We start from the raw sequence: 14,135 nt of genomic DNA, 5'->3' as shown, positions 1-14,135 counted from the left end.
TGGGGAGAAGAGGATGCATCTAGAAAACACATAATTCATCTATCCATCCCTTACATGAGACCTCATGGGTTTGGGGAAAAGGAATGCTATATTCTTACATGTACTATTTCATGTGATCCTGCTCTATGTGAAAGGGAGACAGGCATACATACCCATTTTACAGATTCCAGAGAAAGGCTTGAGGAGAAGAAATGCTCGTCTAAGGTCTCACAGATAATCTGAGGTAGAATCTGGGAGCTGAAACCAGACCTGTCTGGTGCTGACTCTCTCCACTGAAAGATGCAGTTTCCAAGGATGGAAATTATGCTAAATGAATAACCAGTATTTACCTAGAACAGGTCATGCCAACCATATTTATTAGGCTATGAAAGAAAGTATATTTTGTCTTTGAGTTCTCTTAAAATAATGATTCTTGGTTTGAACACACTTTTCTCTAATCGGAAAAAAAAAACCACGGGGCCAGCCCGGTGGTGTAGTGGTTAAGCTCGTGTGCTACGCTTGGGTGGCCAGGGGTTCATCGGTTGAGATGCTGGGTGCAGACCTACACACTGCACATCAAGCCATGCCGTGGTGGCATCCCACATACAAAATAGAGAAAGATTAGCACAGATGTTAGCTCAGGGCCGATCTTCCTCACAAAAAAATAAATAAATAAATAAAACAGGCTTGGCAATTCTAATGCTGAGTTGGTGGTGCAGGCTCACCAAGTCCCTGGAAAGTACTCTGCAAGTAGGGAGACACCCACTTGGGGTGACAGCTCCACCCGGCCAGGCTGAGTAGGAGATGGGAGATGGGGTGGAGAAGAAGAGTAAGAGAAGGAAAGAAAATGATGGGCCCTCATTCATTCCAGCCTGGGGCCCTGAAGAAGCCTGCATCGCTCTGCTGTGGAGACCCCTGGAGTTATTTGGCTTCTTGTTCAAGCCTGGTTGTTAAAACCATCCTCGTGAATACGTGAATGCCCCGGTATCCTTCTCATAAGTTACCTTGTTGCTCAAGTTGCACAGAGTTGAGTTCTGTTGCCCGCAACCTTAGTCTGTACAGGCTGTGGTAACAAAAGAGCACCGAGTGGGTGGCTTATAAACAACAGAAATTTATTTCTCACAGCTCTGGAGGTTGGAAGTCCAAGATCAAGGCGCCAGAAAGGTCATGCTCTAGTGAGGGCTCTCTTCCTGGCTCATAGTGGGCACCTCCTCGTTGTGCCCTCACAAGGCAGAAGGGGCAAGGGAGCTCTGTGAGGGCTCCCTTATAAAAGCACTAATCCCGTACAGGAGGGCTCCACCCTCAAGATCTAATCATGTCCCAGAGGCCCCACCTCCTGAACACCATCACGTTGGGCATTAGGATTTCAACATGTGAATTTTGAGGAGACACAAACTTTCAGACCATAGCACAACAAAAAGTCCATAACTCTCCCAGGACACGTAGACCATTCCTCTTTAATTTGTCCACAAAATGTCAGGGAGAAGAAAAGGAGGTGGCCTGGTTAGGTAAGGAAGAGAACCACGGTCTGGGAGGTGGGGAGATCCCAGGCTTGGATTCTAATCCTGGTGGTGCCACCAAATGGGTGTCTGACCTTGAGTCCTTTTTAAAGTTTCCTCATCTTTAAAAGAGCCTAATAATACTCAGCATTCCTCTTGGCGCCTCTGTGACAAGTGAAGTTGCTCATGTTCTGTGCCTGAACTGTGTCTGGCATATAACAGACACGCCGCACATTTGTTTCCTTTCCCTAGATAATTTCTAGAGCTTCCTTTCAGCCCGAGCATTCTATGACACTCTCAGTAGCTGATTAATTTTCTGTCCATTTCTCTTCAGAGACGGAAACAAAACAAGGCACAGATAACTGACGTGAAGGATTTCTTCTGAAAAGCTTTCAGAGTATCATCTATGTTCATCTATGATCATCTACATTATCAGCCAAACTGGGACTTTTTGAAAGAGGAAGGGGCACTATTAATAATATGCCAGGATAGGAGGCATACTTTGGGGCCACCCCTGGGAATGGGAACGTAGGGGCCCCCTGGTCACCGAGTTCTCACCTAGTCATACTCGTGCCTTGTCGGTCTTCTCCCCCAAAGTCCTATCTGCCTCAGTTAAGCAGAATTCCCTGTGCCTTACTTGTTCTGACTGATGGTGACCCTATTTGCACTTAGCAAGAAATCAGGAGCCCATTTGCCACAGGCAGAAGCCCCAACTGTAACTTAGGTGGAGGCATCTTGAAGCAGGCGGCCATGAGCCCAGCGGCTGTTAATTCCCAGCCGTTTGATGGGCCTCCTCTGGGCATCGCCTTATCCTGCCCTTGCTACAACTGGAGGGTCTGCTTTACCTTTAAGCCGGGGAGATTATATATAGAAGTTCACAGCTCTAAATTTAATGTGTGAAAAGCCAGCAGAAGTGCCAGATTCTTACGACAAGCTTCTGTCCCTCCTCCCCCACTGCTACCATTGTTCCTCGCTCTCTATTGTAGAGTTCCAGGCCCTCCACGAGCATCTTGTACTCCCAGGCTGCCAGGGTTACGATTTAGGAAGTCTCGCCTAGGCAACTTCAAGGCCAGAATTTCCCCCAGAGCTGCAGCATCCTCTGACAGAGGGCCTTTGTTCCTGTTTCAGTGACTTCCTGTGTGAACCTGGGAACTCTGAGGGACTCAAGTGCATGCTAGACTGATCTGTCTCGTCCAGCTTTTCTTCCAAAGTCTAATCCCCGAAAAGCTTAAAAGCACAGACGATTCTCTCTCTCTAAGGACAGACCCTATAGGAGTCAGGACTCAGATTCTGGAGTCAGAATAATATGTTTGAATTCCAACTCTGTTACACTCCAGCTGGGTGACCTTGGGCAACTTACTTAAATTGTCTGTGCCACAGTTTCCACAGGGAGATGAGGAAAGTTAAATAATAGCATTGACCTCATTGAGTGGTTGTGAGGATTCAGTGAAATAAAACTGCAAGCAGGGAGCGTAGTCCCTGGCACACCGTAGAAAGTGATTCTTGCTGGCATTGTTCGATGTTGTGACCAAATCTGACTCACTCATTCCTCCCCAGGGACTAGCCCAGAGGGGCAGTTAGTGCTCCATTGCTGTGCGTTCCTCGGGTTGCATATAACACTGAGCTCACCTTTCCTGTATCACCTTTGGGTGGGGATCATTGTATACAGTACTCTGTAATATGTCTGATGTAGACAGACAGCAAAAGTGGTAGAGTAATAATTCAGAAGAGGCGCTACAGGCTCACAGGCTGATAAGGCAGGGGAGAATGCAAGTGAGTGAAGCAAGCCTGGTAGGAAAAACAATAATCCAATGCAATGACAAATGGCAACTTACTCTGGGTGTTAGCCAGGAAGATGATAAGGAAGGGTGGGGACTGGGGCAAACAGGGAGCAGCTCAATTCAAGCTAAGTGTTGCAACATTGTAACAAGGGCCTTCTAATGCAAGGACGGGGCCCTGGGTTGCCAAATCTTTGCTTAAGAAAAAGCTGTAAAGCTAGATTTTACGTAAAAAAAAAGTGGGGGGGGAATACAGTGAATGTCCTAGTCCTGGAATCTGTGTATGTGTTCAGTTACATGGCAAAAGGGAATTAAAGTTGCTAATCAGCTGGCCTTAAAATAGGGAGATTATCCTGGAATGTCTGGGTGGACCCCATGTAGTCACAAGAGTTCTTAATAGAAGAGGGAGGCAGAAGAAGAAAGAGTCGATGGGAAATGTGATTATGGAAGAAAGGCACAGAGAGACATGACATTGCTGGTTTGAAAATAGAGGAAGGAGGCCATGAGCCAAGGAATGTGGGCGCCTCTAGCAGCTAGGAAGGGCAAGGTAAAGGGTTCTCTCCTAGACCCTTCAGGAAGGAACGCAGCCCTCTATTTTAGCCCAGTGAGACCTGTGTCAGATTTTCGACCTGTAGCAGTGTAAGATAATGAATTTGTGTTGTTTTGAGTCACTAAGTCTGTGATAATTTGTTACAGGAACGATAGAAAACTAATACATCAACCAACTTTAAAACAAAACGTGTGGGCCCAACCAACCACATCTGTTGGCTGTAGAGTCCATGCGAGCCATTCTGGTTTAGAATCACTGAAGGATGTATCACTTTTTATGTGATACATAAAGGACCCCATGACCTAATCAGTGGCTGGGAGGTATCCAAGATCACTCAGCTGTGACTCACACTGGGGATGCTGACCCTTAGAGCAGTGCTCGTGTCACCATATAGACAATGGCAGAAGGCAAATGGAGGTGAACTAATGCTGGCTGAGTCCCTGCCAGGGTGGAGTCCACGTTATATGCATTTATGCCTCACGTTAACACAACCGTACGTGGCTGGAGGAGAGAAAGAAAGAGCAATTAAAGTGGCGCGGGCCGTTTGCCTACTGTTCTGTTCAAGAAGAAAAACGAATGTCCCAGAGTGGATGCTCAAGAAGGACAACCAGGGGCCAGCCTGGTGGCATAGTGGTTAAGTTTGTGCGCTCAGCTTTGGCAGCCTGGGGTTTGTGGGTTCGGATCCTGGGCGCAGAGCCAGCACCACTCCTCAAGCCATGCTGTGGTGGCATCCCACATACAAAACAGAGGAAGATTGGCACAGATGTTGGCTCAGCAACAAACTTCCTCAAGCACAAAGAGGAAGATTGGCAACAGGTGTTAGCTCAGGGCCAATCTTGCTTTAAAAAAAAAAAAAAGGGACAACCACAGGTGCTGTCTTCAAAACTCAAACCCTGTCCAAGAAAAGACGTTCTACAGAGTTCATTGACCTCCCCACCTTCCAAGAACACTGGGCCTGGGCCCTACATGAAGGAATGTGTCTGGGCTTGGGGCCAAAGATGGCCACGTCAGCCCTGACTCTAAGGCACAAGTTACAAATAATATGTCCTGCGTCTTGCTTCTTGTCTGGGCTGGCCATCCCAACGGGCACCTGACGGGACTTTAGAAGCACCCCATCTGTGGGAACAAGAATAACTCAAAGTATCCAAATGTCTGAAACCCTGAGTCAGAACCAAGAGAAACCTTAGGATAAAAGGGAGTCACAGACATAGAACAATTGGAAGTCTCGCTGAGGAAAGGACGCTTTGCCTCAGACCTGGACAATCGGCACTCCCACCCACCATACAAACTATTGGGACTTCCCCGGCTGATTCTGGTGTGGATGTTGTAAGGACCGATTTGTTGTTCCCCTTTATCCCCGCTCCTCATTCTGTTTCCCTTTATCAATAAACTTTGATTGCTTAAACAACCAGGTAGCCTTGGCGGTACCTGTCATTCCTTGCCCTTTGCAGCTGCGAGCAACAGGCATCCTTCTAGACACAGGGCCTTCTGCTGGGCCCTTTCCTTGTCATTGCTGTCAACTCAGCCACTACTTCCCAGATTGATGTTCCTGTTTCTCAAGCCAGTCGCATATTATTTCTTCTTTTGCGTGTGTGCACGTAATTTCTGAGGCACTGTTCAGTTTCCCCAGAAAGGTCTGCGCTGAGCGAGAACACGAGCAAGAACGTTTTCATGCAGCACCATCTATGATAATGACATTGGTCTTCTGAGCCCTGGGTCCTGGATTGCTTTACACACAAGGGGTGGCTGTCAAGACTGTGGCCCGTGTAGAGCTGAACCTCTGGGAAATGGAACCAGAGACCTGCAGTTGTGAAGTGACAAAGTCCCCCACAGTGGCAGCTCATGCGTGTCTCTTGCTGTGGGGGTTCTGTGCTCCTCCCCACCATCCTCACCCCCAGAAAGTGGTTTTGAAAGCCTTTACATGGGACACGTGCTCTTCAGTTTGCCGCTGTCTCCACTCCTCCCCATTGTGTCATACCACCGCCTTCACTCTTTTCTCTTCCTTGCTAAGCCTCCAAAAGAGTTCGCGTTTGTGACAATTGATCCTTATCCAAGTCCCACATTCAATTCAGTTTGTTTATTCATTCGTTCAACAAATATTTATGGGGTACCTACTATGTACCAAGAATGTTCTGTGTAATGGGAATTTACCAGCGAACAGACAAAATCCCTAGGTCTTGATTCAGAAGTCACCCTTTCAGAAAAGGCTCCCTGTCCGCCTTCCTCACTTTTGTTTTTCTCCTTAGCATTTGTCCAAAACTAAGCTATAGCATATTTTCCTCATTTTATTTACTGTGGACTCTAAACACGAGGGTGGGATTTTTGTCAGCTTTGCTCATTGTTTAATCACCAACGGCTACAGCAGTGCCTGGCACAAGCTAGGTGCTTGAGAAATATTTTTGAATGAATGATATAGAGAAGGAAGGAGAACAGGTTGATAATTGAGGAAACTGAAGCCCAGAGAGGGGAAGTCACCAGCCTAAACCCACACAGCAGTTAAGGGCGGAGCCAGTACTAGAACTCAGGTCTCCTGACCCTGGTCCTGTACTCTCCCCCTGCTCCCCATCACCTCATGTAAGTTTTCCCTTTATTCTCAGAGCTCTCAATGAGCATTTTTCTCTCTGTGCCCAGTTACTGTTTTTCCCTTGATCCAGCTGTGCCTTTATTCTCTTCCCCATTTTTTCTAGAATGTATTCTTCCATTTAGCTGAACTTTCCCTTTTCCTGCAGGCCTGGCCCAACTGCAATAGGCAGATAGTCATCTACATCATGTGAAAGAAACAGAACAGGAAACCACGATGCCCAGCATGGTTCCTCTAATGGGGCCATCTGCACAGTGCGATATAAAGGTGCTGCCCTGTGGCATTTCAGTCGGGATCATTGCCGCGGACACATTGAAACAAGCCAGTGCGAGAATGAGCACGGAGAGGGTCTTCTCGATTGGGCAGTTGAAGAAGATTACCTCGTGCTCATGGATGCCAAATAGAGCAGCAAGGAAACACTTCCCTGGGGGTGGGGGGTCCGGGTCAGAAGGGGCTATGGAAGGAGGCAGGCTGGCAGCGGGGTGGGGAGGTGCATGGCTGACCTTGCATAAAATCACAGGGTGGTTCTGCTTTCTAACTATTCACCGTGTAGGAGCATCTTTGTTTCTCTTCGCCAGCCCTTCTTTATTAAGTAGCGTATTCCCTCTCCCCTGTTAGGTTTAATGTCTAACCGTTCTTCTTCTATCCTTATCCCTCTTTTCTCTCTATGCCTGGTTGGGTCCCTTGCAGGTTTTTCTCCTGCTGACAGCAGAGGCTGCGGAAGCTCAAAGCAGCAGTCACAAGGGAGAGGGCTGCAGCAACAGCAGTTATCGCGAGCGCCTCCTGGGGCCTTTCTCCAAGCTGCGCCTCTCTCAGCCTCACTGCTCCCTGAGCTGCTGGTCCCCACCCCTCCCCACCTCTGTCTGCAGCCCTGCTCCTCACTCCTCCCTCTCTTCCCACCTCCCTTCAGATCTGAGGCTTGGTCAGAGCTGATGCCTGGCTTTGAGTTTGGTTGCCTCCCCTGCCCCAGCCTTATGGATGCCTCCTGGCTCCTGTCTGGTCACCTGACCAGGGTGCTAAGGCCCCATGACCAGACTCAGAGTGCCTAGACCCCACTTACTTGGAAAGTGACTGCACAATCACTTCAGATGGCTCTTGGTGCAGGTTAAGAACATTATCCGTTCTTTCTATGGGAATGTGTAAGGGACCCCCTCCCATTCTCATTCCTGTCATTGTGGAGCATCACTTTCTTTGGAAAACTTCCCTGAGCCTCCAAATGTGGCTTAGGGGTCCCTCCTAAGTGCATCCAGGGGGTGCTGCACCTCCCCCTCATGTAGCACCAACCAGAAGTGGCCACGCGATGGCTCATGTCTCCCGCTAGAAGGGGTCTCCCTAAGGGCAGGTCAACACGGTGTCTCTAGGAGTGTCAGGGCGCCTGGCACACATGAATGAATGAGCCTCATGAGGCCCACCTGGCCCAAAGACGAGGCTCTGCTGTCAGGAACCCTGGGAAACCACAGCACATGCGCATTTTCCTTTCTTATTGTCCAGACTTGGTGACTCTTCAGCTTCCTTGCTAATTTCTCCTAAAAAGCGACTGGGGGATCTGTAGCCTCAGCCTGGGTTGATAGCATCAGAAACACATGTGTCGAGAGCACTCTCGATTGCAAGCAAGGAAACCAGACTTCCTATGACACAACTGAAACGGCATCGGGGATTTTGCCTCTCCAGGAAGACTCTGAGACACCCTTGTTTAGAAAGAAGTGACTCTGTCCCTGTCTAGTCAGCAGGCAGAGGTTGGGGAGATACTGAGAAGGGCCATAGGGGGACAGTGGCTTCATACATGTGCTCGACCCAAATCCCTTCAAGTTGTCTGTTACCTCCATATTTTATTTTGTTTGAAGAAAGTTGTGACTTTTTTCTACCTACAAAGGTAAAACACAGCCATTATGGAAAGATCAATAGAATACAAACAAGAAAAAAGAATAATAAAATAATTAAACACTTTAAAATTTTATTTCCTTTTTAAAAAAAAATCTTTCACACTGTCAAAATGGCATCATACTCTTCACACAATTTTTTATAGGCTCTTTTTCTTTTTAATACATGCAACATATTAGGAACGGCTTTTCATGTGGTTGAATGTCACCCCAAAGCAGCTTTTTTAAATGGCTGCAGAGTGTCCTGTGGTGTGCAGGTATTTATTTCAATAATTCCCTATGGTTGGATATTTAGGTTGGTTCCCAATTTCTCTATTATAAACAACTCAGAAATGAGTGTTCTTTTAGCTAAACTGCAGCACAGAGCCGGGATTATTTCTTTGGGACAATGGCAAAGTAGACTTGCCGAGTCAAGGACACGAACTTGTATAATTTTGCTACTTCTCACCCCATTGCTCTCTACCAACAAAGCTTCCATTTTGGCTCCTGCCAGTAGCGCACGAGGATGTGTATTGTCATTCTGTGGCTCCTCCTCCTGCCAAGGCTGCCTTCTATGTTCCCTTAAATGGCTTTCACTGGGACGATGGATGGTGGGCCATGCAGTTGCCTCCAGTACCCCCCTGGGAAAAACGCCAGAGAAACCTCAATAATCTGGTTTATGCTAAGGATGGCCGGGAGGACATCAGTATCACAGTTGGAATAATGATTTAAAAATGCCATGACAGTCCTATCAACCCTACCAACACAGCTTAGAGGTGATAGACTCTGGGGTGACACAGACTTGTGTCTGAATCCTGAACTTGATGTGGGCAAGACCTTGCTGAGCCTCAGTCCTCTCAGCTGTGAAACAGAATCATAACGCCACATCCTGATGCGGTTCTTGAGAATTAAATGTAATCAGCTACGTAAAACCCACAGCACAGAGTACCAAGTAAGCCCCCAGCACACAGTAGCTAGAACTGTTATTAAATAAGCACAATAATTTGAGCCAATATAACAAAATTTTTTATTATTTAGGGCCTTGAAGAGACCTGTTAAACTGCTATGAATGATTTCTAACTAGTGTAACAAGTGTTCTCATGGGAGGAGATGCCCATATGAGCTAATTTCCTTAAATATTTACTATATTCTGTTTCGTGATTCAGTGTTTCTTAACATTCCTTGTAAAGTTTTATTTGGCTTAACAGGTCCTCTTTTCATCAAGCTTGCTCTAGCCAGCCTTTACCATGACAAGGGAAAAGCAACCTCAGGCCTGGCCACCAGGTCAGAGACTTTCTGGCTGGGGAGCATGGGGAAACGCAGATCCTTGGGTCTCACTGAGTCCCTGGCTCACATGGCCAGGTAGGCCCCAGGGGTCTGTCCTTTAGCAAACTCCAGGTAATTGTTATAGCTAGCTGGGCCCCAGACTGCAAACTGGCATTGGAAATGCTAGGAGGTGACCATAAACTGGATATTTGAGGACTTCTGGAAAAAAGGATGCCATTTTTGTTTCCTTCTGGTGAGGACGTTAATCGAAGCATCAATTCTATTACATTCAGAAGAGAACATGGTCTTGGGTCTTTTAAGAAGGTTAATCCTTAGTTTTACACATTCTGCTGTGATGTTCTATTTTTCTTTCCATCCTAGACCAACCTCTCAGGGGACCCATGAAGGCTTCTGGTTCCTAGTGTCGGCTGGGCAGTAGAGCCCAGAGTTCCACATCCTCCCCTGAGGACACAGTCATTCTGGAGGGTGTGCTGTTACCCACTTAAATGCCCTTGGGCAATATAGGCGTTGCCTGCAACAGCAGGCCACAGTGCTGGCTCTCACTGCAGAAGTCGTGCGTTACAAACATTTGTTCATAACTGGCCACTGGGTCTGGAAAAGAGAGAGCATTTAAAGTGAGTTCTACCCCGGCTCTTTCAGGTCCTCCCAGGACTGTTTCATTTTATCTTTATTTAATTTTCATCAAGCTATGTCCTTCTATTTTATTTTAAGTCAGAGTTTCTAGTTTTACTCTTCCTTAAAAGTTTCCATATATCTGCCCCAGCCATGGAATTAATTATTTGGGTACCAGGCCCTCTATCAGGCATTCGTACAAATTATTTCAAATTCTTAAAACAATTTGGCAAGGTTCGCGCAGGGGCTGGTTGCCACTTCTGGCTGTCCAGCATCACCACCCTCCTTCCAATTAGCACCCTGTGTGTCCCTTGGGGTTGCTCCTATCAGTGCAGTCACAGGGGGAGGGGTGTGTGTTGCACTGCAGAACCAGAGTGGCTCATTTCACGACCCCTTTCCTCTATTAATGTGGCCCAGCAGACACTGGGCCAGGATTTTGAGCTTTGAGCATGTAATGCAGACAGAGACATGGGCTCAGTTGGAACATCTGGAGCAAATGTGTGTGCATCCCCTGGCTCCAGAGGTGAGACCCTGCTCTGTGGGTCCTGTAGCCTGGCTCTCTGTGATCCCACAGCTGCTGCCCACTTTCTAAGCCTGTTCGTATTCCCGTGAATTCTTTGAGTCCCCAGCCCCAAGAACTGTGTGCATGTCATTTGTTGCTTAATGTAGAGTGAGTTTCTTCTGCTTGTAACCAAGAACCTAGTCTGATCTCCAGGGGTTGTTGACCCCAGTTTACAGATAAGGAAGTTCAGCTCTGGGTTAGAGCTCTAAGCAAAAAGTTCCCCTCCTCCTCAAGAACTCATGTATCAAGAAATACCCATGGGGCTGGCCCGGTGGCATAGTGGTTAAGTTTGCATACTCCATGTCGGTTTGGATCCTGGGTGTGGACCTACACGCCACTCATCAAACCATGCTGTGGCGGCATCCCACAGAGAAGAACTAGAAGGACTTACAACCAGGGCATGCAACTATGTCCTGGGGCTTTGGGGAGAAAAACAAAAAAAGAGGAAGATTAGCAACAGATGTTAGCTCAGGGCCAAGCTTCCTCACCAAAGAGCATACCTTAAAAAAAAAAAAAAAAAGAAACACCCAGTCCAGGCTGGGCGAGGCTGGATCTGGAGCCCTGGTATGCAAAAAGAAGATGACTCTTTGGTTTGATTTCCTCACTGAGGGCTGCACACTGGTTTGTTCCTGAGTTGTGGATCCACCATGGCCAAATCCAGGTTCACACAGAGTGGCAGCTTGATATCGTGCAGAGTTCCACTAGCGATTTGAGTTAGCACACAGATGAATACACACATTTTAAACATGTAAGTATTGTGTGCATGCACACACAAACACACATATTGCTCTGTGTTAGAAAAATACGGTTAGCTCCTCTAACTCGTGATTTCATGTGATGTTGCTCAGAAAGAGGAAAAGATTTTTTGAAGGCAAAAAAAAATAAATTGAATTAAAATAAAATAGTAAATAAACAGAAACAACTGTGGTTAGTCTTAGAAAAGACAAAACTCCTGCTGGTGAGGCATGAAGGTCTGAAATTTGAGACGCCAGCAGAGTGGGAAGAACCTCTGGGGAGAGTGTCAGGCCAGATTCTTGTCCCGGATGTGTCAACCCGAGGGACGAATCTTCTCGGCACCACCTCTCCGATTGTGATGGGTGATCTTTAAGCTTCTGCTTGCTACTGGCCATCTATCCTTTATCTGCAAGTATCAGCAAAACCACACCTGGGCAAGAGCTAGCTTTCCTTGTCCAGTGTCTAATAAGCAAATGATAGTGGCAAGTTGAGGTTTTTCTGATCATATAAAGGGAAGTGCCAGGAAGACCATGGATTAGAAAATCAGAGTTCTGGCTGGCATTAACCCAAGGGCATAGGCAAAGCACGTCCTCCCGGTGTTGGAAAAGCTCACTTCTGAGCCACCTTCTGCCTGTTCATTGTTTCCTTCCAAACTTCATTGAAAATTTCTTATTAACCACTTATCAAGTGCCAGACATCGTGCTGTGTGCTGGCCCTCCACAATGCAACACCCAGACCTCATCCTCCTGAGAGAGGCAGGAGAGGAGTCTGTCCCTTGCGGCTCACTGGTGTAGGTGCAGTGGACTGGTTAGCACAGGGCCAGAGGCGCAGAGGGACGCTGACCTTTCTGCGCATTGTTGGGGAGGGCGAAGGCAGAGGTAAGGAAGGGGCTGAGGGGGCTGTGTGTAAGCCAAGTGGGCATTTGCAAGCCTCCTCCATTTACTATTTGCCTTTGGGCAAATCACTTAATTTAACTGGACTTTATCTCCTCATTTGTAAAATGGGACTAGAAATACTCTCCCAGATTCGATTAGATAGTGTATTAAAAGGGAAAAGGCTTCAAAACGTTTCATTGTATGTATGTACCACATTTTCTTTATCCATTCATCCATTGTTGGACATTTAGATTGCTTCTACTTTTGGCTGTTGTAAATACTGCCTGAGAGAACATGGGAGTGCAGATTATTCAACCTGAAAAAAGAAGGAAATCCCGTACGCTATAGCATGGATGGACACTGAGGGATGCGCATTATGCTAAATGAAATAAGCCAGTCACAGAAGGATAAGGACTGTGTTATTCCACTTACATGCAGTATCTGAAGAAGTAAGTACTACTCAGTAGAAGCAGACAGCAGAATGGTGGCTGCCGGGGGCTGGGACATGGAAAATGGGGAGTGACTGTTCAATGGGTCTCGAGTTTCAGTCATGCAGGATGAAAAAGGTGCAGAGAGCTGCTGTCCAGCAAAATGCAGAGAGTAACGCTATTGGCCTGTACACTTAGACACTGGCGAAGAGGATAGATTTCGTGTTATGTGTTTCTTATCACAATAAAAAAAGGGGAAAGGCCTTAAGCAAATAATATTTATATTCTTTACGAATATTTACATTTGCAGTGAACGTATAAAAACATGGAGGACGGCTGCCTACCAACCTTTGGCATGCAGTTGTTTCTAGGAAGAGAGAGAGAGAATTAGGGGGAGGACTCCAACATATTTGTAAAATTTTAGTTCTTAAAACAAAAGGATCTGAAGCCAAAGGGGCAAAATGTTAATTTGTGAGATTGGAGTGACGAGTGGGATTTATCGTCTTCTATTATGTTTGAAATATTTAACAATAATAATTAAGAAAAAGAAAGTGCTTATATTATGTTTGAAATATTTAACAATAATTAGGAGTAAGACAGTGCTCAAGACAGCGTTGCCACATAGAAGAACCCAAAAAGTGGCAGCCAAACAATACAGATAAAAATGCAAAGCCTGTGCAGAAATCCAGAAGACGTCTAGAAGCAAGAGGGAGTATGCTGTGCTTCTAGAAGAGCTCATGCATCAGGAGGCTGATGAAGGAAGTAGGGCTGGATCACAAAGAGCCCTCCCACGTCGAGGTACACACTACGAAGGCGGCTTCAGTCCTGGAGACCCACGCCCCTGGTCTAGCATGGAGCAAAATGACATCCCAGATCCAAAGCCCGCTCTATTATCAGGGACTATAGAGCAAAGCAACGGAACTCTCATGTATGGTCGGTGAGACTGCAAAATGGTACAGCGACTTTGGAAAAGTTTGGTAGTTTCTGATTAAGTTAAATACTCACTTAGCATATGAACTAGCATTCCCATTCTAAGGTATTTGACCTAGAGAAAGAAACCTGCATACAAATGTTTATAGCAGTTCTATTCATAATTGTCAAGAAATGTAAATAATCCAAATGTCTTTCAACGGGTGAATGGATAACCAATGGTTGTACGTCCGTACCGTGGAATGTTACTCTGCACTGTTTTTCTTGCATTCTTTTTAGAATGAACTGCTGATACATGCAGCAACTTGGATGAATCTCAAAGGTGTTATTCTGGGTGAAAGAAATCAGTCTCAAAATGTTATGTCCTATGAGATTCCATGTATGTGACATTCTCAAAAAGACAAGACTCCAGTGGAGGAGAGCTCATGAGTGATTGCCAGGGACTAGGGATGGGGGAGGG

Source organism: Equus przewalskii, chromosome 13 (genome assembly GCF_037783145.1).
Source record: "Equus przewalskii isolate Varuska chromosome 13, EquPr2, whole genome shotgun sequence".
In the NCBI taxonomy this organism is placed as follows: Eukaryota; Metazoa; Chordata; class Mammalia; order Perissodactyla; family Equidae; genus Equus; species Equus przewalskii.
Note: the sequence above shows the minus strand (reverse complement) of the source record.